This window comes from Crocodylus porosus, unplaced genomic scaffold, assembly GCF_001723895.1.
Source record: "Crocodylus porosus isolate Cpor-Errol unplaced genomic scaffold, CroPor_comp1, whole genome shotgun sequence".
Lineage (NCBI taxonomy): Eukaryota > Metazoa > Chordata > Crocodylia > Crocodylidae > Crocodylus > Crocodylus porosus.
In genome coordinates this window covers 14,059,302-14,082,503 of record NW_017728951.1, presented here as the reverse complement: position 1 = coordinate 14,082,503, position 23,202 = coordinate 14,059,302, and the positions used below count along the sequence as shown (strand labels likewise).

Genomic DNA, 23,202 nt, shown 5'->3' with positions numbered 1-23,202 from the left:
ATTTAGAAGAAAAATCAGAACCAGTCACATGCATGTTACAAACATAATGAAAAAGATCAGCTCAGTTGTGAGCAATCAACCCTGACCATGTTTTTTTTAAATCTTCCTTGAAGTTAACATGCAAATTAAAGTCCTAATTCTGTCCTGAGATTGGTGCCTGCACATTGTTGCTTATTGTGTAATATTAGCTACTGTTCTCATGTGATGTGTAGCATATTTGACAAGGGATGGGGTTGATGGAGTCATTACAGAGAGCTTGCTTTCTCCTTTCAACCAACTGAGATGTTTCTTACACAAATGATATTTTAAACACTTTTACCCTGTACCTTGAATAATTTAAATTAAATAAACATTGTCAGAAAAGTATTGGATATGCAATGACATCAAGGCCCACAAATTATCACACCAAAATATACTAAATAAATATATTTACTGAAATTAAGTCACATAGGTGAAGAATAAACTACAAGATAAATATTATAAGAGTAACACGTTGAAAGCTGATACGATTTTGGAAATCAATGTCAACATATTCTCTCCAGTGAATATACTGCTTGAGTTTTTATATTCTCCTCCTGAGCTTAGCTTTTTCTTTCATTAGAGTGCAACTCTAAGTCAATTATCTTGCAGCACAAAGAAAAGCCTCCAATATTTTACCATCATTGTTGGTAATATGCCCCTTAGGGTGCTGGTAGTTATACATAATTGCACATTGTCTTTCCCTCTAACATTTTCTACTTTCTTCCCCTGTTAGAACAACATAAGAAACATTACATCAATGGGTTTCAGCAAATTATCCAGCTAGTCTGATTTACATTCTGTTCACAAATGGCATTACAGAGGGAAAATACGCTTGCCTTTTTTCCCCTTTAGCTATCTTTAGGCCTGAAAGACTGTAGTTTGTTCATTTGTGTTTATTCTTAGCTTACTTTTAAAAGATACAAAAGAATAGGATTTTCCAAACTGATATATTACTAATAATAAGTGAATCTGATACATTCATAGTTTCCTGGGTGCAGGAAGTTGTGTTATTTTACAACTGTCATAAGAAACAACTGCAGTTTGTAAAAGAAACGTCCCATAAACATTCAGCACAGATGTAAGAGGCCTTATTCTACAGACCTTGGAGGGGAAAGCTCCCACTAAAACTGCCTGACTTTTTTCCTGCAAGCAGTATGGATCCTGAAACTACTAAAATTCTGCCTTTAAATATCACTTGTTATAATGAATACAATGTCCAGATGTGACCATTTTCTATCATGGCCAAGCTGTAATGAACATAAGGGGTCAAAAACTCTCCAATCCAGAAGCTGGAAAAATGGCACTAAATTTGCCTCTCTCCATGATTAGAAGTTGTCTGAAGTTACCTCTTGGGGGCAGGATTATCTGAAAGCAAACCATTTCTCTCTAGACACGTTACATGTCACCGGGGGATCCCCACTATAGGGAAGGAATCCATGGGAGACCCATTAAAGCAGCTTCTGCCCATCCTATGTCACCATAGGCCACAAACTCAGATCTGCTATACCCCTTTTCCATCTCTTGAGTTGCATTTGTGCTAACTTCACTTCTCAGACAAAACGAACAGGGGGACCCTTTAGTAGGACATTAAGTGATATGATAAGGCAGTTTAATTACATTCCTTGGTAACTCACAATTTAACTGAAACACTTATCAGTCTTTTAAAATGAGAACACATTGAAAAAATTAGCTTCTGTAAGGAAAAAGAAGAGTACATATAAATAGTATCCTCAGATCCAGTAGAACAACTCTCTGACTGTATTCACAGTCATGTGGGCTAAACACCAGGGATGACATTTACTCTTCTTAGCAGAGTAAAAATCAATACAGTCAATCAATGGCTCTGACTTGTGTCATACAAAGCTGTTCTGATAATATTTTACAGTGAAAACAAGCAAACAAAATATCTGGTTACATTTTACGTTAGGCACCTAGCTAATTAAGCAACATTATTAAGAGAGACCAATTCTTGCCTCGGCCAGAATTGGGGAGTAGAAAATGTGCTGGTTGTAGGCTGTGGAATGTATTATAAATAGTTCCATTGGGTAAACTGAGGCATTTACATTTCAGATCTGATGGAAACTTAAGCCCACAGATTTCAAGGTAAGGAAGCTATGTTCAAATGCAGTGGGCTCCCATGTAGGGCTCATTTCTAGACCCATCAGTATCCCCCTAGGTTCTCTTGCTGGTGCCAAGTTGCCAGAGTCATTGTTAGTCGGGGCTTTTCCTGGAAGAAGAATACTTGTGGAAGAGTACTTCTTACACACAGTTGTAGGGAAGGAGAGAATTGAGTCATACCATTATTTGAGAGGAAGGTCCCATAGAAAAGGAGGATAAGAGCAAGTTTCTATCTGGAGAAATCAAAATTCATGGGGTTGACCCCTGGTTTCTCAACAGATCCTCGGTTTCTGTGCATTCTGTGGAAATATTCCTGCACCGTTCTGTAAGTCTGAGAGCTCTCTTTTCCATAGAGGAGATTATTCTAGACATTTACATCTCCAAACCCAAAAATATTCCCCCACTTCTTTTTACTTGTTTTCCTGCCCCCACCCCCAAAAGGTTAATTGGGTTGCTGCTAAAATCACAGCAGATCAGACCAGATTCTCACCTGAATTCAATGGAGCAATACTAGTGTGCACAGGTGAGGATCTCATCCATTTAATTTGATGTTTAACCGTCCTTCAGTATCACAACGCCAGGGAGTACTCTACTTCCAAAGGATCATTTTTATAGGTAGCTCTAAATGTTTTCAAGAATCACAGAGACATGTATAGATTGATTACCTGGCTAGGTCTATCATTTTTCTGATGACCATGCGTCCCCATTTTTGTGATGTTTTTAATTAATATATTATATTATTAATATAATAAATATAGTTATTTATTAAATTGTATTCACCTTGGTTGGTAAAGTAGGGACTTGGAACAGATAGCGAAACTCCCGGCTTGGTATTTATGTAGAACTGGTGTTGTCTAGATTAGAACTCACTTTTGTCCACCCCACATTTATAACATCAGATGGGATGACTATTCACCTACTTAATCTCCTAGAACAACATTACCATCATGGATTGCTTTCTCTTTGCTGCCAAGGAGCTGTGTTTGCTTTGCCTGTCTCTGCCTCCTCCTCTTCACCCCTTATGAATTGCAAAAATCTTAGAAATAGCCTAATTGTATTTAAAATCATTCAGGTAGCCATGAACTTTGAGTCTTGACTTTCTCCCCTCTACAGGATGCTTCATACGACTCTACTTTTATCCGTGCTCAAATATTTAGAGAAATTTCTAAGAAGTTAATACAATACCAGTAGTAAATTGTTGCAATGATCCATCCAGGAGACTTAAAAATTGTCAGACAAACCTACACAGCATGTTGACGATATACAGTATGTTCCTAAGTGTATACAATCTTGGATGTCAGTTCACACTTTTACAATGTCCCATTCTATATGCATGTATTGAAGCTAATAATACAAATGCCAGCAGAATGCACTTAATAAAACTATCATTTAATACAACACCTCAAAGCCCCAATGTATCATAGCATGTCTTTGCTTTCTTACTTACAGGGTGTGAAATATCAAAGGACAGCTTCCTATCTTATTATTTCTCCAGCTTCTGAAAGTTGTCTCAATCACATTGTAGTTCATTCAATTGTATTTGTTCAAGTGAAAAGGAGACTCCTTTCATATTGTGGTGAAAGAGCATTCACTATAAGAGCAACTAAGGTGAAGCCCCCATTAACTGAACTGGTTGTTTGCACACAGAGAGGAGCACATTTAGCTTTAAATCAAGGCCTCTAAATAGGAGATAGTATACAATTGTGGTGGTGGGGAGCATAACAGGTGGCCTAGAAGGGAACCCTATGCAAGAAACCACTAAAGAGGATTAATCCAGGCAGCACATATGGACATTTCTAACATGATCTTGTGGAATGTGTTACTTTTCACAGCAAGTTTTCCCTAGCTATGCTCCGTTTTTTCCCTGAACATCATCAATAAAAGGATCATTAAGGTTGAGAGCAGGGTTGCCAAGTCTCCATACATTTATGGACACTGTAAATAACCAAGCTAAAAATGCCCGTCCCTACATTTTGTAAAAAAATTGTGCCACCTGTAAAAACATGAAGCAAAAACAGCTTTGCAATATCTTCTCTATAAAAACACAGAGCTCATTAAAGCTCTGTGGTTGGAAAACAAACTGGATGCATTCTTGAAACACCGACAGAATACAGCACTGTCACCCGATGTCTGAGTGGGAGTATAGTACCCCAAAGGGCACACTTCTCAGGGTTTTGTGGCTTTCTCCAAACCCCAGGCATGTGCTGATCCTGATGCTGGTGTTGCCTTGCATCTGCCATTGCTGTGTGGCAAGTAAGCAGACATCAGTCATCTTGGGGTCTGTTCTAGGACAGGGGAAGCTGCAGATGGGGTGTGGGCTGGGCAGGGGGGCAGAAGGGTGCAGGGTGTGATCAGGGATACCAGGGTATGGAGATGAATAGGGAATCCATAGGGTGGGAGTAACAAAGTATAAAAACATTGCTGCAATCAGGTAGGTTTGCCAGCCCCAAAATCTTTTCTTATGCTGATTATTCGCAAACTTTTCATTGACAACTAATATTTTTTACTACGGTTTGAACGTGGTCCTTGTTCAAGGTCTAGCAGTAAGGTTACATTTACATTATGTAAAACATAGGTCAGTAAAAAGTTTGCAGATTGTCAATAAAAAAAATTTTAAAAAATTGTCTTGGGTTGGCAACCGTGATTGAGAACTAATCTTTAGGATGGCCCAAAAAATTTCTAATGAAACTTTTTTCTGACTGAAATTGTGGTTTTGCTTAAATGAACATTTTAAGGTGCATGCCCAATTCCATAAACTTTTTCTATTTGTCATAAGAAAAACCAAACTCGCAGTCTCATTTTTTAATTGAAATTACAATTTTTTTATGAACTCTGCTGCCCACATTTATAGGCAGCCCTACTAGTAATATTATGATGATAATGCAATACCTATCAATAGATAGTACCCTCCAGAGCTCCCATGGACAGCAGCAGCTCCCAGTTTGGTAGGGGCTGCTAACATTGCCGCCCCCCTCTCTAGGGGCTGAGTCTGGATTAGTGGGGAGGGCAGGGGCTAGGATACTGAGCAGCATCATATCGCTGCCTGTGCTGGAAAGAAGGTGAGCTGGGCAAGCCTTAGTGCTTTAAGGGGACTGCAGGCTGCCCTGGGCCAGGCACCATTGAAGGATATCCTTTGGGGTTGCCCTTTAGCAGGAAAGAGACAAAAGACAGGGGATGGGGGAGAGTTATTGTACTACTTCTTGTTATTGTTTAATTTGCATAATGCTGAGTGGATAAGGAAGGATGAGTGGGTGTTGGAAACAGCCATATCCCTCCCCACCCCCTGCTCCCCCGTCCCCAAGAGGCTTGGGGTGAGACACCCATGGCCCCCCTGGCAGAGTGGGAAATGCAGCCTTGGAAGCAATGGTAAGGAAGGAGCAGCAGGACTTCCCTGGCCAGGAAGCAAGGGAGTAGAGTGGGTGGGGTGAGGTGGGTTGCTTTGAATCTGGAGGGGTTGGGAGAAGGAATTTGTTTTACTGTACCTTCTTATTTTACTATTTTATTCTGTTTCTGTCATTCTTTGTTGTATTGTAAGTTGCCCTGAGCCTTTTTTGGGAAAGGACAGCATATCAACCAGTCAAATAAATCATGGTTTGGTTCTTCCTTCAGAAGAAGATCCTTCCACAACCTTTTCAGGGAGAGTGTTCAAAGATTATTGTCGTGTCAGATGTGATATAGTGTGATCACACAGGAAAAAAAGCAATAGTTAAGGGAACACGCTTATTTGCAAAATGCATGGAGTAGCTTAATAAGAGCATGTGATAAGCGAAACACTTTGATAAGCTCCTGGAAAACAGGTGTTTGTTACGCAATAAAATGTTCAGCAGAAGTGGACTGTGGCACGAAGAGGATCAGGTGTCAGGGGTCAAGGCCTCCATCAGATTTATCTGTGCAGAGATCTTGGCAGATCCATCCCAGGCCAGAAGAAATTCTCAGGAGGTTATCAGAGGTTACATTTTCCTCCATTTTATTTTTATATAGATATCTCTATAGATATAGATAGCTATCTCACTTGCTTCAGCTTAGGTAGATCTGTTTCTGTATAAAGGTCTGATATTCAGAATGGTGCTGCTCTCTCATATTTTGAAGAATATATGTAAATGAATATGCGAATCATCCAAATACTGTAAAACCACCATCAGATAGTCTGAGATTGTGTATTGCAGAATGTTATTAGTCAAACCGTCCTGTGGTATTTAGAATCCTCTGGCATTTCAGTGACCTTTTTACAAGCCATATTGCACTGAACTACTAATTTATTTCATGATCATCCTATTGTATCCAAGAAAAAAATGTTAAACAAAAAACAGGTGTCCCAATCCAAGTCTCATATTGCATTTCAAAACCCACTGAGTAGATGCTAATTCCAACAATTTGCATGAGAGACTTTTGCTATCACTTCTATCATAGTATCGATGTCAGCTCAATTTTCAGAGCAGCTGTAGCTCAAACATTGACCTGCTGCCTATTACAGTAGTGTAATGAAGTGCAATGGGCTAGTAATTATTCTACATTACCCTAGATCAAGTAACATGCAGCCCGCAGTTATCACAATGGAATCCCAGTTCTTGTTCAAAATGAGAAAACTGACCATGAAGTTGATTTAAGGGTGTCATCAAAAATTACTTTCTGAGCCTGAAAATGTACTACTTATTTCCCAGATAGCATCTGACACTGCTGTGTAAATGTCTCACAGTCATTGCATACTTGGATAAACTAGTTTCAAATAACTAAATGAAGAGTTGCATGCAAGAGCCAGTAGTAAATTGAGATGGGATATGTTAAAAATATCTAGTAATAAAATTACTTTAGGGAAATGATTTAAATGTTGCTTTTCCAACGCCATCCATGCAACACCCTATCAACTTCTTCAGGAAATAGCGCAGTTTCTTCTGTTACCGTGCATGAAATCATGAGTATTATGAATTGATCGGCAAACATAACTCATCTCACTGTACTTGACTGGACAAATACTAGCCTCAGATTGCACTGTTCAAAACGCCTTAAAATAATAATCCACACATTCAGTCAACTGTGTCTTAAGATTTCCTGTTGTCCCACACCCTCTTGATACAATTGAATCAACTTCTTCCAGCATTTCTATTAATCGGAACATGTTCTTTTTTCAGACTAAATATACTCAAACAGCACATAACCTAACAGCTATGTCAGGAGAAATCCTGCCCCACAAGATTCAGGCCTAAGCAGCAGTTACTGAAACAACCCTTTGAATAGAAGTAAGGCAATGGTATCCCTGACTGATAGGGAATTTGCAGGCCTGGAGCCTGTATCCCTGCTCTTATTTTCCCAGTCTATGCTCAGACAAATAATACTGTCATCGTTAGACCTCCCCCAGTGTGAATGGTGGGAGTTGTGGCAGTTACTGCTTCTGTGAGTAACCCATTTAAAAAAAAGGATCCCCTGGTTGTTTTCAGCATCTGGTGTAAAATTTTTTGCTCTCTCACAGCACAGGTAACAGGATATTAAAAGTTACAGAACCACCCCCCTGTAAAGTTTAACTGTCTAATCCCGTAATACCGTGTCAGGCTCAAATTTAAATGAAGTTACCAAAAGGTAACACAATCCCAGTGTAGCAATTTGAAAGGGTCTGGTTTTTTGGAGGAGTAAGGGAGAGAGGGAATATGGCTTGGATTCCCATGCGGCTCGCATGCAGAATCACACGTTGTAACTCACCTCAAGTGAAACGGAAGGAGATGCACAGGCTGTCTGAAGAGCGAGATGAACTTGTAAGCTTGACTGAATATCCTAGATTGTCATTTTCTTATGGAACAGGGGGAAGAACTGCCGTAAAGAAAGGAAGAGTGGAATTGAAACAGGAGAGAGATGAGAAGAATGAGCATGGGCTCCACTGCATGAGAAAATTGAACTCTCTCGTGCCCAGAAGAAATGGACAGGGCTTCACCTGCTTAACCGGTATGACAAATGGCAAGAGTTCTCTCATGAAGGAATGGCTCGATATGAGGATGCGACTCCATGACAAAAAAAATACAGTGGCACTGATAAGCCAAAGGAAAAAAAAACCTAGACATTAAGGAAGAGGAGAAAAAAGCAATAGCTAGGAGGAGCCTTGCCACAGGTGGCTCCTACACCTGTGTTAAACAACATTTACACAAGTGTAGTTTAAATAGGTTTTGTCCACTGTCCATTGCAGGGGGGCTGGACCTGATGATCTTGCGAGGTCCCTTCCAGCCCCTAAGAATCTATGAATGAATTGCAGTACGTTATACCACAATCCCAAGCGGACGCACAAGCAGCTGTCCCGGAGTACTAGCGGCAGTAGACGTTCTTTCAGTGCCGTGCCACTAGATGGGCAGGGGAGCTCTTTTGCAAACAGTCTGGGGTAGACAAAGGACACCTCCCCAGTCCAGGTTATACTGCTCCATTTTTATTATAGCTTTTTTCCTCAGGTAACTTTATGTTAGATTCAAGACACTCCGGTGCTGGGGTTTATATCGTCTGTCTGTTCATTGGCTAGATGCGAGTGTTAAGGCTGATTTTACTGGTGTAAACAAGTTATATAGCCAAACCCTGTAAGTATCAGTGGGAGCGGAGAGAAAGAAGGTGATGGGAGGTGGAGGTCCTTTATCTGTGTGTAAACCATGCCAGCAATGCAGCTAGCCACAGGGAAGAGGCAGAGCTGGGATCAGGGGCTCTGATCAGGGGCTCAGGGGGCTGGCCTGGTGCTTGGGCAGAGCAAACGAGCTCGGCCAGTGCCTAGAGCGCAGCCCTGAACGGTGTCGCCAGAGATGGCAGTGATCACGCTCTAAGTTAATCCTCAATGGGATCTGGCACAGATGTTCGATAAAGTTGTCTAACAGAAAGTGCTTTAGCTTAACACGTGTCCATCAACTTAGAGCACAATCTGTCATTTTTAAAGTGCTCCAAGAGCTGTGAATGTCTGTCCAGTTACAGCTTTAAGGTACATACAGAAGTGTTCTGCGCACATTTTACAGCAGTGTAAATTAGAGCACTTTTTATAACATTATAAAGTCACAGCACTTTTAAACATGACTGAAGTGCAGTGTTTGGCGGGGAGGGGGAGCCTCTGAGCCCCCCTGCACCTTCCAGTCTAGGAAGCAGCTTCCTGGGGCTCCTCTGCTGGTCAGAAATTTGCCCAGGGTACAGAAGTTATTTAAAACAGGTTTCCCAACCTGTTTACGCTGTGAACCGGCAAACTGAGGACCAGCAGTGACCATGGACCAAACCACAGACCGAAAGTGGCTGCGGCCCAGCAAACTGTGGACCAGCAGTGACCAGCATACTGTGGGCAGGCAGCCAACCCTTTTTTATACTCAGTATGCTGGTCGATTCTGGACTTCCAGTCCAGCAGCCAACCCCTTGAAGCACAGTACGGGGCTGCAGCCCGGGAATTAGGAACCCCTGATTTACAGTGCTATAGGTTGCTAAAGTGCTTTGAAATACCGTGCTTCAAATTTAATACCTCATTTAGCAAGGGTTAAATTTAAAATGCTGTACCCATTTTAGAGTGCTGTAAAGCCACGCGCTTCTGTTAAGTCATAGCAATAAAGTGCTTTCAACGGCGAAAAGCAACTGCTGTGCATAGAGCTGTTTCTGTGTGCACCTAGCCTGAGAAATTAGAGTGTATGCCTGTTATTTCACTGGTGCTCTTAACCCCTGCCAGGACTCTTTTTGGAGTCTGTTTTAGGCATGTGCTACCCGCTAGCTTCACAGATGTCTATGAAGGAATAATGTAAAGTCTAATTGCCCTTTAGCTAAATTCCAAGGCAGCAAATCTCTTCCAGAGTCCAGCTTTGAAGTGTCTACAGACACTTAGCCATCCACAACTCAGATGATCAGACTACCTCTGTAGTTGACCTCTGATCCTGGGACCTTCCCAATGGTGGCAATGTGGGACCAAGAGTAAAACAAGTAGGTTCACCATAACAGACGTGCCCTTTACTTGCAGACAACAGCAGAAACAAACTATCATGGTAAGCATCACAGAAATGATATGCAGGCAAGCTTGAATCTTTAAATGATCTCACTTCAAATAGTGGTTTGCCCATTTCATGCTGGTTTTCCACAGTTATTCTGGTAAGCAAGTGTGCTAGCAGAAGTGTTTGCATACCACTGGGAAGCAAATATTGAATTCACAATTGCAAAGATTCTCACTAGAAGCCTGATTCGAAATGTTAGAGCCACCCAATATTGTGCAACTCGGGTATGCCATTAAGTGTCTTGGCTATTTACAGAGAATAGCTCTTTAAAGAGCCACCTAGGATTTCTTATATTTGGGGAAAAATCATGAATAATAAATTTCAGAAAACTTTGTGAGCACGTCGTGAAAAGAGGCGGCAAAATTCATCACACGCAGATGTTACTAACATACATTATTCACCCGCATTAAATTAGGTTTCTAAAGCATGAGAGTAACAATTTGTTTTCCTGTATAAGATTTAGCTAAACCTCTGGAGTTTTTAATCTGTTTTCCCAACGAAGTTTACTCAGAAACATTGGCTCTTTGCTGACTGTCAAGAGACCTCAAGTCTCTTCGTGTAAATTGAAAAGGGCTTCCACGCTTGCTTGTGCTTTTATTATGGGAATCACACGAAATGTGATAATTTTTGTGAAGCCTGTTTGCTGTTGCATTGACTTCCAGTTGTGCTTCCTCCTCAGCAGCAGAATGTGAACGAAAAATGTCAATGTAATTTTGACTGTAGGCACCAAACACAGGAACTTTCCCTGAAAGCCTCAGGAAAAGATACATCTTGCTTAGCCTTTTGCCACTGTAGTTTTCCATATCTCTTAGTAAAAGTAACATCTGAAGACTCCTTCCTCCCAACAAGTGGTCTTCCCTCAGAAATGTGGAATAACTGAATATTTTCCTGGAGAAATGCATATCAAATCTTATTTTGAAGAACAAATTCTTCCCTCAGTTCCCCATGTGCGTAGCTGTTGTTGGGCTAAACTCCACATTGGTGGAAGCTGGTAAAATTGCATTAGGCATTACACCTAGAGGAAAAGCCAGCATATTCTGTGGGATGAACGGTTTGAATCTTGGTCAATTCAGCAAACATCCCTGACACTGCCAACATGTCGGGGGTGCACACGGGTGCACGTGCACTCCCTGAGATTGGCGGTGCACCCTCTGTGAAAAGCACCGCCGACACCTGCGGGCGGTCACCACTCGCCCCCGGCCTCCGTCAGCGCTGCCAGCAGCACCTGCAGGTGGTCACCAACCGCTGGCCAGTGCTCGCCACCCCTGTCCCGCACCGCCAACACCACTGTGGGCGCCTGCGGGAGCTCCCCTGCCACCGCCGCCACCACTGCCTACAGGCAGTCGCCATACCCCTCCCCCCCCAAGTCTCTGGGGGCACGCGTCATTCACGATCCCTGAAGTGCTCTGAACGTTGTGGTTCATATGTCCATCTCTAGTGTATATTACCTTAATATATTATAAGATCAGAACAGTATACTATTGGAGTCAATTGAAAATGAATGATGTGAACAGAACTGAACAACAAATAATTACACAAAGAAAACACTAATAAAATTGCCCATCACTCGATCTGGGTACGGCAAGGGGCCATTTCTTTGAAATGATGTAATTCACTTCCAGTTCAGTGCTTGTTACACATTCCTTTCTGGTAGCTTATAAATTGATGAGTTTCTTACCTCTTCTTGCTAAGGGAGCAAGGGCCAGGGTTTTTTTTTAAAGGCAAATTGGTAAGTGTTGAAATCCTTCCCCTGGCCTTTTTAGGGTCAGCTAGATGTAGAAATCAAAGGAAGTAGAATGCTTTTAGCAGACAGGAAAGGGAGAGCTATCTGAGGTGTAGGAAGTAGGCCTTGCACTAGTTTGAAAAGAGTGCACAGGCTTCTTTTGTCCTTGTTTGTCTTGCATTTATTTTTAACAAGGAATGAGTAGGTTTATGGTTTTTGCTTGCTTAGGTGCTTTGAGTTTCCGCTCAGTCTGTGTCTCCTGGATTTGGGGCTTGGGGTCTGGAGTGTGTTTGTTCTGATTCAGAGCAAAATTACAGTGTGTTTGCTCTGAGCCTACTTTGTTCTGTTGTTGATTGCTATGGTGCCACTGCTCAAACCCGAGGAAGGAACAAACAGAAGGAAAAGTTACAAAAGCCATATTCTATTACTCTATTTCTGTTTGCTGAAGAACATGGCAGTGTTTCAATAAGGCTTTGCAGGAATTCAGAAGAATTATTGATCTTTACATGATCTCTTTTGGATTTGCCCTGGCAGCATATGAATAAGGTGCTAAGTTCTAGTCCAGATTCAGGATTCTCAGGGCTAGCTTAAGCACTAAAATACCTTAAAGCTCCTAAAAGGTAGCTTCAAATGGTGGCTCTAGTTTAGGGGTGCTGTGGACTCTAATGTGGTATAGGGCTGCAACTATGGAGCACACTTTCCCCACATTTCTGGGCCCCATCCTCACTAGGAAGGTGAGGTGCTGGCTATGGCACAGAAATGCTAACCGGGGGGGGGGTCACTTCAGCTGCTGAACATTATGCCCAGGAGATAAGCAAAGAGGCTGTAACTTAAAGTATGAATATGGCCTAATGGTCTGTAATTTATGTGTCTGGAAAAAAAAATACACTTCAAGGTTGAGAAATTATAAACAAGAAATACCCCCTGTTCGTATAGTACCCACAATATTTGTTGTAGCCAGCACAAGAAACGTATGTCAGCTTACCAGTTGTGTTTCTGTAGCTCCCATTGCAGCAATGTGAATTATTTAGGCTCATCAGGAGAAGAATATGTTCCTACCACCTTTCTGACTGTGTTTTCAAACAACATTTGGGAATGATACATGTTGAAGTATGACATTGGTACCATCTGCTCACCATCACAAATATAAATGAAGTGATAATGAAGATGATGTTTCAAGGAGCTATAAAGATGATTGCACTCTAATGACATAATTTGTGTCCTCAGTAATCTACAAATAAAACTCCTCTTCAAGCTCTAAATTGATGGCACCATACTGGAACTACATAAAGCTAATTTTATGATCACTAATTACACAAAAATTGGCCGTAAAATGCATCGGGATTCCAGTTCTGCCAGTGTCAAGGTCTTTCTCTTGATGGAGTATTCACATTACTTTGCAGATAAATCTGTACAGATTTCAAATTAGTTTTCTGCCACTTTAGAAATCAAACTACATTTTGAGGGGACAAGTGCTATGTCCTCCCTGTCTAAGTTTCAGCAAATGTCATTCACTCAGGTTATGGAGGTAAACTAGTAAGAGTGAGATGCATTTTGTGAGCATGATCCCTGACCCTCCTAGCTAGTTCAGGCCAGAAAAAATCTTGTTGAAGTTTATGCTCAAGAAAGCCACTTGATGCTGGCAATCTGGTTAACTTTTGACCTGCATCTCATCTCCCTCTTTTAGGGAGAATCCTTGAGAAAGGCAAGGCAAGGCAACTGCAGCAATTTTTTTTTCCTCAAGCTTTCCTTGATTCCAGTCAATCTAGCTATAGGCCTAGGTACAGAAGAGAAGCAGCACTGTTGGTTTTAGTTGAGGATCTCCACTTAGCAATGGATGAACATAAAATGTATTGATTCTTATCTTTGTTGGGAGCCTTTGATAAAGATGACCATGGCAGCTTTGCTGCTGATGCTACTAGAAGTAAATGAAACTGCTCGAGTGTCTTTGTTCTAACTCTTCTCAGAAATCCCCAAAAGTACTTGTGGAACATGTCTACACATTGCCAAATGGCAATGTTAGTACGGCGCCGTGCTTCAGTACTTCCTTTTGAAAGCAGTAGAGAACAGGGCAGTACGGGGGGTTACTACCCCATGTGCGCGAAACAGGTAGCATCACCGTAGCAGCATGCTATACTGGGGGGTCATTTTGCTATGTCAATGTAGCTGGTGATCTTCTGTAGACCTGCATGATCGTTACATCACCATAGCGTACTGTATGGCAACATAGCGTGTCACTACGTGACCGGAGGGCGACGTGTAGATGAGCCCATGGACATCCATTACTTTGCTCCAAGTGCTCACGTACCTTGTGCTACAGGACATATTATCTGCATATGAGAGCACTAAGAAAGTTATTGAAGGAATAACCCAGAATGCTGGAACCCACCTATGAGTACAACCGCACAATGGAATCACGTTAGACATGCGGTCCACATCTGCACCGGCTTTAAGCTTCTCGATGCAGTTCAAGGCATCAGGTTTTTACCTGTCAAACCTGTACCACCTGAGAGACTGCAAGACTCCCTGTGGCATAGTGCCACAGCTGAAATCAGCAGAAGTGTATGATCTGGAGCATCAGTCTGAAAATTGTTAGATGCTGTCTCTGAAGGTCCTTGGTTTTAGAATTTGCTCCGACAAACACACACGCGCGCATGCACGCGCTCTCTGTGGCATATCTGTTATACCTCCGTCATCATCTTTTCCCTTGTTTTTCCACCCATGAGCTACTTCAGGAAATACTTCTGATATATCCTCACTGCAAAGACTTTGCTGCTCCAGGCCCATTTCATCCACCAGTGCAATGTAAAGCATCCAGAACACAACCAACACAGGCCAACCCTGGATTCATAGCAATGCTTGTTGCTTCTGTGTAGATGCTAGGGAAGTGATGCAAGCTAGCAACCTAAAAGCAGCATTCTTCTACGTATAAAAAAATCAGACATTTTTTCTTTTAGTTAAGGGGACAATGAAGTAAATGAATATGCAGTTAACAAGGCAAAATGACTCTTGTAAAAATAACTTTGTTGGTTTTGTAGAAATCGCTTTCCTGCTTTATTTTTAATTCTGAAAAGAGAAAAAGAATGAGTCTGGGAATAACAGCCTTCGCTAAGTGTGTAGTGATTCTCAGGTACCTGATTCCCAACTGCATCCAACTCATTATCACTCTTGTTAGGATAACACTTCTTTACAAATGCTCAAAACACTTAGATCTTGAAGAGGGTGTTTCAAGGTGGGTGGAGTGCAGTAAGTGTTGTTAAAACAAGCCACTTGGCATAGTTTATTTATATTAGATGATAATACAAGAGGAATGACTCTCCCACACAGAAACCCAGAGGAGAGGCTCTGTAGAAAGGAAGGTACCAAGAGGTTTTCCCTTGTGGAAATAGCCTCAGATTACTGTAATCTGGGGCAAAACGTTTGTTTCCTCAGGCTCCAAGCAAACCCCAGAGTGGGCTGCAAATTCTAGCCCACTGAGCACCAACATCCTTGTGTAGACAACCCCTTGTTGTGGTCCCTAACTCCCGCGTGTCCAGGACCCTATGAAGGTATGGCATCATTCACAAACAGGCCCATGCCCCCAACCCCTACAGCTCTCCTGTGCATCCATGGAGTTCAGCACGGAGGCTCGCATGCTGAACGTTAGGTATCTGACTCGACTGGGATCTTTGTTCTTCAACTCAGTAAGGAAGCAGGAAGCCTGAGGATAACCCCAAATGGGCACAGACTTTATTAACTCCTAACATGTTTCCCCACAAAGCTAGAGGTAGGGCCATGACAAGGGGGGTGCTGCCAGCAGCATGGCTGATTTTCCCTTCCTCCTCTGTAGATCATTGTATAAAGAGATTCAAGAGGGAAGCTGCCATGCCCACCTTTAGATTCGCCTCCTATCATCCTTGGCCTTGTGTGTACTTGGGGTTGCCCAACTTCAGCCACCGGTCTCACTTCCCTCGTCTTCACCCAGTGTTTGGACTATATTTGCTCAAGAATAAAATGACTCTGAATACAAGACAACCCCACAATACTTAGATTCTATATATAGAACATTTATAATTTTTCTTATCATTTTCCAGGTATGGAATTTAAGTACTAGAGAGTTGTCTTTCCTTCCCCCACCACCCCGCTCCCCTCTGCCAATGCTACAGTAGGGAAACCAGTGGGGAGAAGGGGGGTGCCTGGTGGCCCCCTAGCCCTCTGCCCCAAATTCTTCCCCCTGCAGCTTTCCTACCCCCTGTCCCACCCAGCTCCATACACCCTCCCCACCCCATCCTTACTATCGTGCCAGACCCTGGAGCCGTGTGCTCTCCCAGGAGAGACCCTAGCCCCAGCCAGAGCCAAGCTGTGCCTGACAGTAAGGGGGTGGGAAGTGGGTGGACAGGAGACTGCTGTAGGTCTGACTCTGGCCCCAACCAAGGCTCAAGGCCAGAGTCAGAGCTGCATCAGCTGCCTGCCCCCCCGCCTCCACTTCGTATGCAAATAAAAGACAAGAGGCTTTTCCCCCATGCTGATTTGGGGGGGGTGACCTCATCTTGTACGAGTACCATATTTACTTGAATATAACTGAGATGGCTGCCAAACAATAACGGCTGAGTCCCAAGGTCCCTGGTTGCAATGGGAGATAAGTTGCCAGTGCCATATAGTTGAGGCTGTACTTTAGTAATGGGTCTCTCCGAATATCCTACAAGTTCATGGGGAGAGGGAAAGAAGAATTGTGACTTGTACCACCAAATGTCCCGTTTTAATTAATCATTTCACCTCATGAATAAATGAAGAGGGGGAAACATCTAAAGTCCCTGACTAGCCTGTGCTGATCACAAACAGTGAAGGTTTCTTTTTAATGTGCAGTCAGAAAGTTGGATTAAGATTCATTCCTTTGATAGGCAGCTGATATATATATATATAGAGAGAGAGAGAGAAATTCCTGTTTCCCTGCAATTAACTATATTTTTTTTGAAGAGCAACAGGCATAGAGAAATCACATATCCGCGGCGACTCTTTTCAAAGAAAACAATTAGCATCCATATCAAAAAGCTAATTCAGAGAAATTAAAGAACACATACATCAGTAAAATATAATATTTCCTCTTTAGCACATCTCATTGTGTACAGTGTGTCACTGTAAAATTGTTGGGCTTGGAGATAATGAAGAGTGACAGTTGAAGGGTTCAGGGCTTCATATAAGACTTTTGGGTATGTAAAGATTTTAATTGCACATAATTATGAATGTGGAAGTGGAACGATTTAATTTTTTAGCTTTCATGCTATTAGAAGGCTAATAGAACCAATATCAAAATGAGTTAGTTTCAGCAGAATTACTAGAAGAAGCTATTTTTCATTCAGCCATTTAAATTAAATCAAAACAAAAAAAAATTAAAATGGCTCATAATGTTTCTCTCTCATTTTACATTTATATAGTGGCAACAAGATAACTAGTGTATGTCATTAACGAAGATGAAACAAATAGTTCTAATAAGATTAGACTATCCTGAAACAGTGGGGTTGGTAGTCAGGCAGAGGGATGAGAGAGTTTAAACACCACAGTCAGAATAATGTAATATTCTATTAAGTTTGAGAGATACCTTTATCTAAAGCAAATCCCATCCTCCCAATGTACACATAAACTTACCCTCTCCCCAACTTAGACACACACACAGGCACATACTGCAAACTGGCACAGCGTGGAGAACTGAGTGCACTCTAGTGGAGTCCTGGATTTTAGAAGTAGCCGATTGCCAAAAATTATAGCGCAGGTTGGTTGTTACAACTGTGCCAAAATCTCAGTGCACAAGCAAGCCAATATGTATAAACCTATGCACAGATACAATGGATCAGACCAGGGATCCACTAGTCCAGAACCATGTACCTGTGAATGATCATTAAAACAGGGGCAATTTACAGGCATGTGCAACATTAGCTCAAACAAGATTTGCTTAATTTCCTTCGACTTTTCTCCTAGGCCTAACCCAGCTCATTAATAATATTTCCTAGTTCATTTGCAGATGCTTCTAAGCCCGCTTCAGGAGATTGTTTGTACTCTCTGCAGCATGGACTCCTTTTCTGTCTCTTCTCTTCAGCCCCTATTTTATTCCTTCTGTTCTTGCATCCCTATGCTCTTCACTCCTTTGTTTCTGTCAAGACCCATTTCTTTCTTTTTCTAACACATCAGGAGCCTGTATTCTTAACAAACATGCATTCCCTTCCTCTACCCCGCAAAGAGACAACTGGGCTGCTCTCCATCTCCTTCTTTGTACCCAAGTGCTCTTCTCCCTTTTGAGCAATGGTGACATAAGCTGGTTCTTCAGAGTAGGGGTGGAGAATGGAAGAATAAAACAATCAGCAACAAAGAATGCAAAGAGAAAGCATTTTCTATATCTAGATCCATGTGTTTTGGTGCTTACTGATATTTCTTGACTCATTTGGTTTCTTACTTATATATACTTATATTTCTTGACTCATTCGGTTTCATAGTAGAGCTACAACTTCAATTCTTTTTCACTCAAAAACCCCTTTCAGATCTCCCTCTCTTGGCTTCAATTAGAAGTTTGCTGGTGTTAGGATCTCTTTGCAGATCTTGGACCTTTTCAATTAATTTTAATCAGGTTCGTTAACACTTTTTTAATGTGTTAGAAATGGGCAAATATGTAACGGAAGCGCCATTTACCTTTTTAATGAAGGTAGCAAATATGCAATTAAAAAAGCCTCATCTTTCAGCGACTTTGCAGTAAATTAACTTGTTTTGTCATTATTGTGCCTGTAGAATGTCACTTAGTCTGGAGTTTTGACAGTAAAATTCTTTATCCTTGGCAGAATTAGCAAGTAACAAAGATCTGGGAAATGACAATTAGTTTGTGAATTAGGTGGGATATACAATGTGTTAATTATTGAGGGACCAAACTTCATGCAATTAAAATTTAGCATCAAGATAAGGATAATGTATTATTAGGCTTCTGAGTATTTAATGAAGTTGAAAATGATTACCAAATCACATAAATTAATTCTGAGTTTTCTTAACTATTCTCAGTATTTTCTGTGCAGTGGGACTTCTCATAATGAATGCTTATTGTTTGCAAATAGAATAATAATATGAATTGATGAAATAATATTGCAAGTGCTAATTTTTTTTTAATTAGATGCATAAGTAGGAAAATGTTTACAAAATTACTTAGGTGCTAGAATGCAGCTGCTCTCTCTCTTCTTCACACAGCTCTTCATTTTAAGGGTACAGCTGAAAGTGAGGAGAGCACAACCTGTTCTTTATTGGCGACACATCAGTGAACTACTGGAAGCCCTCTATTCATAGGAGCCCCATTCAAGTCAAGGGGCATGCTCTCAATTCAACTGTGAGCTCATTGAAAGCGGTATTTGGCCTGTTGACATTAACAAGAGTTAGATCACGCTCGGGGCATATCTGGAGTTTCTCTCTCTCAACTTGCACCTGTGGCTTACAACCAAAGTGGCAACAATCATGACTAGAAACAAGTCAACATATCTTATCCGAGAGATTAGCTCCAACAAGCTACATTTATCAGAACAGCACACTAGGAGGCAAATTCTATGATTTTGTGACATGGAGCTCACTCACATTTCAATAATTCCAGATCTAAAGTCAATTTACTCATGTCACAAAATCATAGAAAATTGGGGCTGGAAGGGACCTCAGGAGGACCTCATCTAGTCCAACCATGTCCTTTTATTTGAAGGGTACTGTTCATAGAGATGGTGATGCAAACAGGTGGTAACTCTGGCCTGGAAGGACCTGAGGGATTCCTCTTGTGTGGCCATCTCCCCACACAAGCCCCAACCCAGGGAATGCATCAAGGCATGTCAGAGCATCACTGTGATGCACTTCATCCTCAGGCAATGTTACTGCTTCATAAGCCTGCTATCAGGTACCTGTACATGATGCTTATCAAAGGCTGCTCTAAGTTACAATTGTGTCTTACCAGCTCTAACCAGCCTTAGAAATCAGGGTAGTAGAATGGTACCTAGCAAGACTTTGGTACAATTCAAATTCTTGGGCCAAACATTGCTATTCTCTGACAGCAATCTTGGCTACAGCCAGACTAGAACCAAGGGAAAGGTGTTGTCTCTCATACAAAATTCTCCAGCCCATCCAGTCCCAACACCTGCAAAAAGTTTGCATATGTTTTTAACTCCACCCAACAGAAATTAGGACACCACAGGGGGAAAATAGTGCCCTGACTGCACTGAGATATATGTGATAAATTAATTACTTTGATTATATAGTCTTTGGGACTAGGACCTCTTTTCATTATATGTCTGTACGTATACCTTAGGACCTGATCCCTGGTTGAAGACCTATCTGTGCTGCCACAGTATACGTGCTGATGATTGGAGGAGGACCTAGGGCTTAGAAACCCAGAATCCAGATTTTTCAATCAAAAGTCAGTAACACCTGGGTTTTCTCTTGCCAGCCAAGCTACTGTTATTTTATTTTACATACCAGTCATTTAGAATAATAATAACAGCGTCCACATGAACTGGCCTCCCCAAAAGCTCCGCTTCATCCCAATACATATTTTCCATAAATGCTGAGGCCTTGCTTTGACATTTTACTAGCAGCAGAAGACTTCACACAGCCCCTGCTGACTTTTTGCCCCTGGGGCAGGGGGCTGGACTTGAAGATCTTCTGAGGTCCCTTCCAGCCCTAATGTCTATGAAATCTATAAGACAATTTCCAAGGACTAAAGAATAGAGGAGACAACAACTGATTTATGTTGACTAAGAAGCAGATTGTGAAATCTAGCTGAGCTGCATGCTCTAGCATGTCAGTGGCAAAGAACAGTGAAGGGACAGGGAATAACCATCCACGTGTAAGTGTGTTCACTGGGGAGAAAAATAAGCTGTTAACCTTTTGTAAATCTCAGGTTGCAGCAGAACTATATAATATTAGATCATGATATCAGGCCACAACATGAGAACTCAGTATTCTCCTTGATTCCCAGAGCTGGTAAAGGATAAGAGGTTGCATTGGCTGCTTGGCAGCTGATAGGAAGGTATGGCAAGATGGTGGGTCCTAAGATAGATTTGAAAGTCAGAATGGGGGAATTTTTTGCCATTTCTTTTGACCATGTTTTTATGTCTGGATTATAAATATTATCCTTTGAGGCAATAAAGCCCTTCCTGGCTGGATAACGGTCTATTTATTGTAAGCGAGTACACTAGAAGATTCGGCTTTGGTCCTATTCATGGTCCTAACGACGTCCTCCACTTCTGGCTAAGTGCCCTCTCCTGGGCTATACTGGTTCTTCCTTCTGGAAGAGGCACCTTCACCATTTCCCTCACCATGTCCTAGCCTACACCTAAGTTCTTCACTGTTCTCCTTCTGTTTTTGCCTCCATTGGGATTGTATGGGTTTAATCAACTAAAGGTAGGCTTAGGCCTGGTGGGGGAATGCTGTGGAGTACTTGATGCTGCAGTTTGACATATCTTCAGTCCTATATCTGTACACAAGGAATCAAGTGTGCACCTTACAATGTCTAAGTCAAAACAGCATTTCCACTCGAGAGAAGGAATGCATTGAAGATAATCATTCAATTCCTGGCTCTGCCAGACTCCTGGTATGCCTTGGGAAACTCATGTAATTGATCTCAACTGCAGTGCTAATAAGTGTAAAGGTATGATAGTAAACACTTATCTCATCACCAACTAGTGGGAATAGACTCACTGGAGTTTGAGAGACATTTGCTGTACTGCCCATATGATCAGGTAGATGAACGGCTGCAGGATCATGCCTCTTATGCTGGAAACCTTGATCTTGTTTCACATGCTATACCTAGAAAAGAGTGTAGCTCTGCATTTGGGCATCTGTCTCTGTGAAGTCTTTGTATCTTGTGCTGTGTGGGAGTCCATGGGTTCACCAAACGCTAGTAAACCAAACGTAGTGCCCCCTTGCCTTTTCACTGCAGCCAGAGTGCAGAATTTCACCTCTACATGACATTTTGCCTCCCTCCTGCCACAACCCCCTCATAATTATACATCCTGACATCTTTTACTGTTAGCTTTGTTGCTACCTACTAGCACCACCTATAGATAGATGCTTACAGCTGTTATGGAAGATTTGAATATCTTACCCACTCTTTGCTTTAGATGGTCCGTTCTCCTAGGAAGACTGGAGATTAACAGTGCCTCCTTCAACCCATATACCGAGACATTATAACAGCAAGAAAACAGCCACCTGGGTTCTCCTAACCACAGATGAATGAAAAGACATGCTTTCAGCTACTTGGCCATAGGGTGGCAGTGCAAGCACATTTTTCTTTGGCTGGAGATAGCTCCTCCTGACATTTGCTGCCTCACAAAGTCAAAAATGACAGCAAGAGACCTGCTTATTCTGCACTCCCTGGCTCCCAATAGGCTCTCTCTGGAGAGCACTGGCTACATTGCAGGGGGCAGTGATTCCAGGCAGCTCTGTCTGTTATGCCATACAAAGGCCATTTATCTGGCTGACAAGGACAGCCATTTGATTCAAACAACTTCTGCAAGAAGTTTTATAGTGGGTGCGGGAAAGTACTGCTTTTATTATTGCTGCATTTCATGATTCCCCATTGTTTGAAAAAGCTTCCATCCACTTGAAAAAGAAGGCAGCTATTCTCAGGTCTCATGGACCTGACCTCCAACTTGCTCTCTTCACAGCTTTTCCACAGATGCAGGTCATAAACAGCATCCCAAAGCACCCTTTGACTCACTGGCTCCAGGATCAGCTAAACACAGCCTATGTGGCCTACTTTTCACCACAGAGGGCATGTCCCACCGCTTCCTGACCACACAAAAGACTGCCACAGTGATGCCAGGCACACCCTCCGTGCACATGATACCTCTGCAAACATGGAACATGTCAACTTTGGGAACAGCGCTGGGCATGTGCCAATAGGCATGTGCAAGAAATCTTACGGTGGTATGGACAAGTCCATAAAGGTATACATAGGTCCCCAGTCCTTATCTTCATTCTGCTGTCTTAACTTCTCCATTTACGGATTCTTTAGTGAAGAAGTTTTATATTTCAAGCTAGAGACCCCAACCTTGGAAAACAGATGGATCAGCAACCCCATGCAACAGAAATACCACTCCTAAAGCAGATATATTTAGGTTTCAGCTGAAAATTTAAGAACACATGATCAGCGATCTGAGAAGTTGGTATGTATAGCATCATCCATGGTCTTGCTTAATGGTCATTACATTTTAATGGTTTAAATTAAAAACAGAATTTGATGCAGTTACTTGATAATGTAGATGAGGCTACAGGCTTGTTTCATTGGACAGAGCCCTATGGGAGCCATGGGACTCTTTAGCCTGGAAAAGCGCAGGCTCAGGGGTGATCTGATGGCCACCTATAAGTTTA

At 41.9% G+C, this 23,202-nt stretch overlaps 1 long non-coding RNA gene across 1 annotated transcript in view; it reads right to left on the bottom strand.

Moving 5' to 3' along the window:
• Window positions 1–17,604: 17,604 nt before the first annotated feature.
• LOC109324000 overlaps window positions 17,605–23,202 on the bottom strand; it is a 12,782-nt gene continuing 7,184 nt past the window's right edge. Inside the window, exon 3 of the long non-coding RNA XR_002104822.1 lies at window positions 17,605–17,616. This is a non-coding gene — a long non-coding RNA (uncharacterized LOC109324000). The remainder of the gene's footprint in view (window positions 17,617–23,202) is intronic.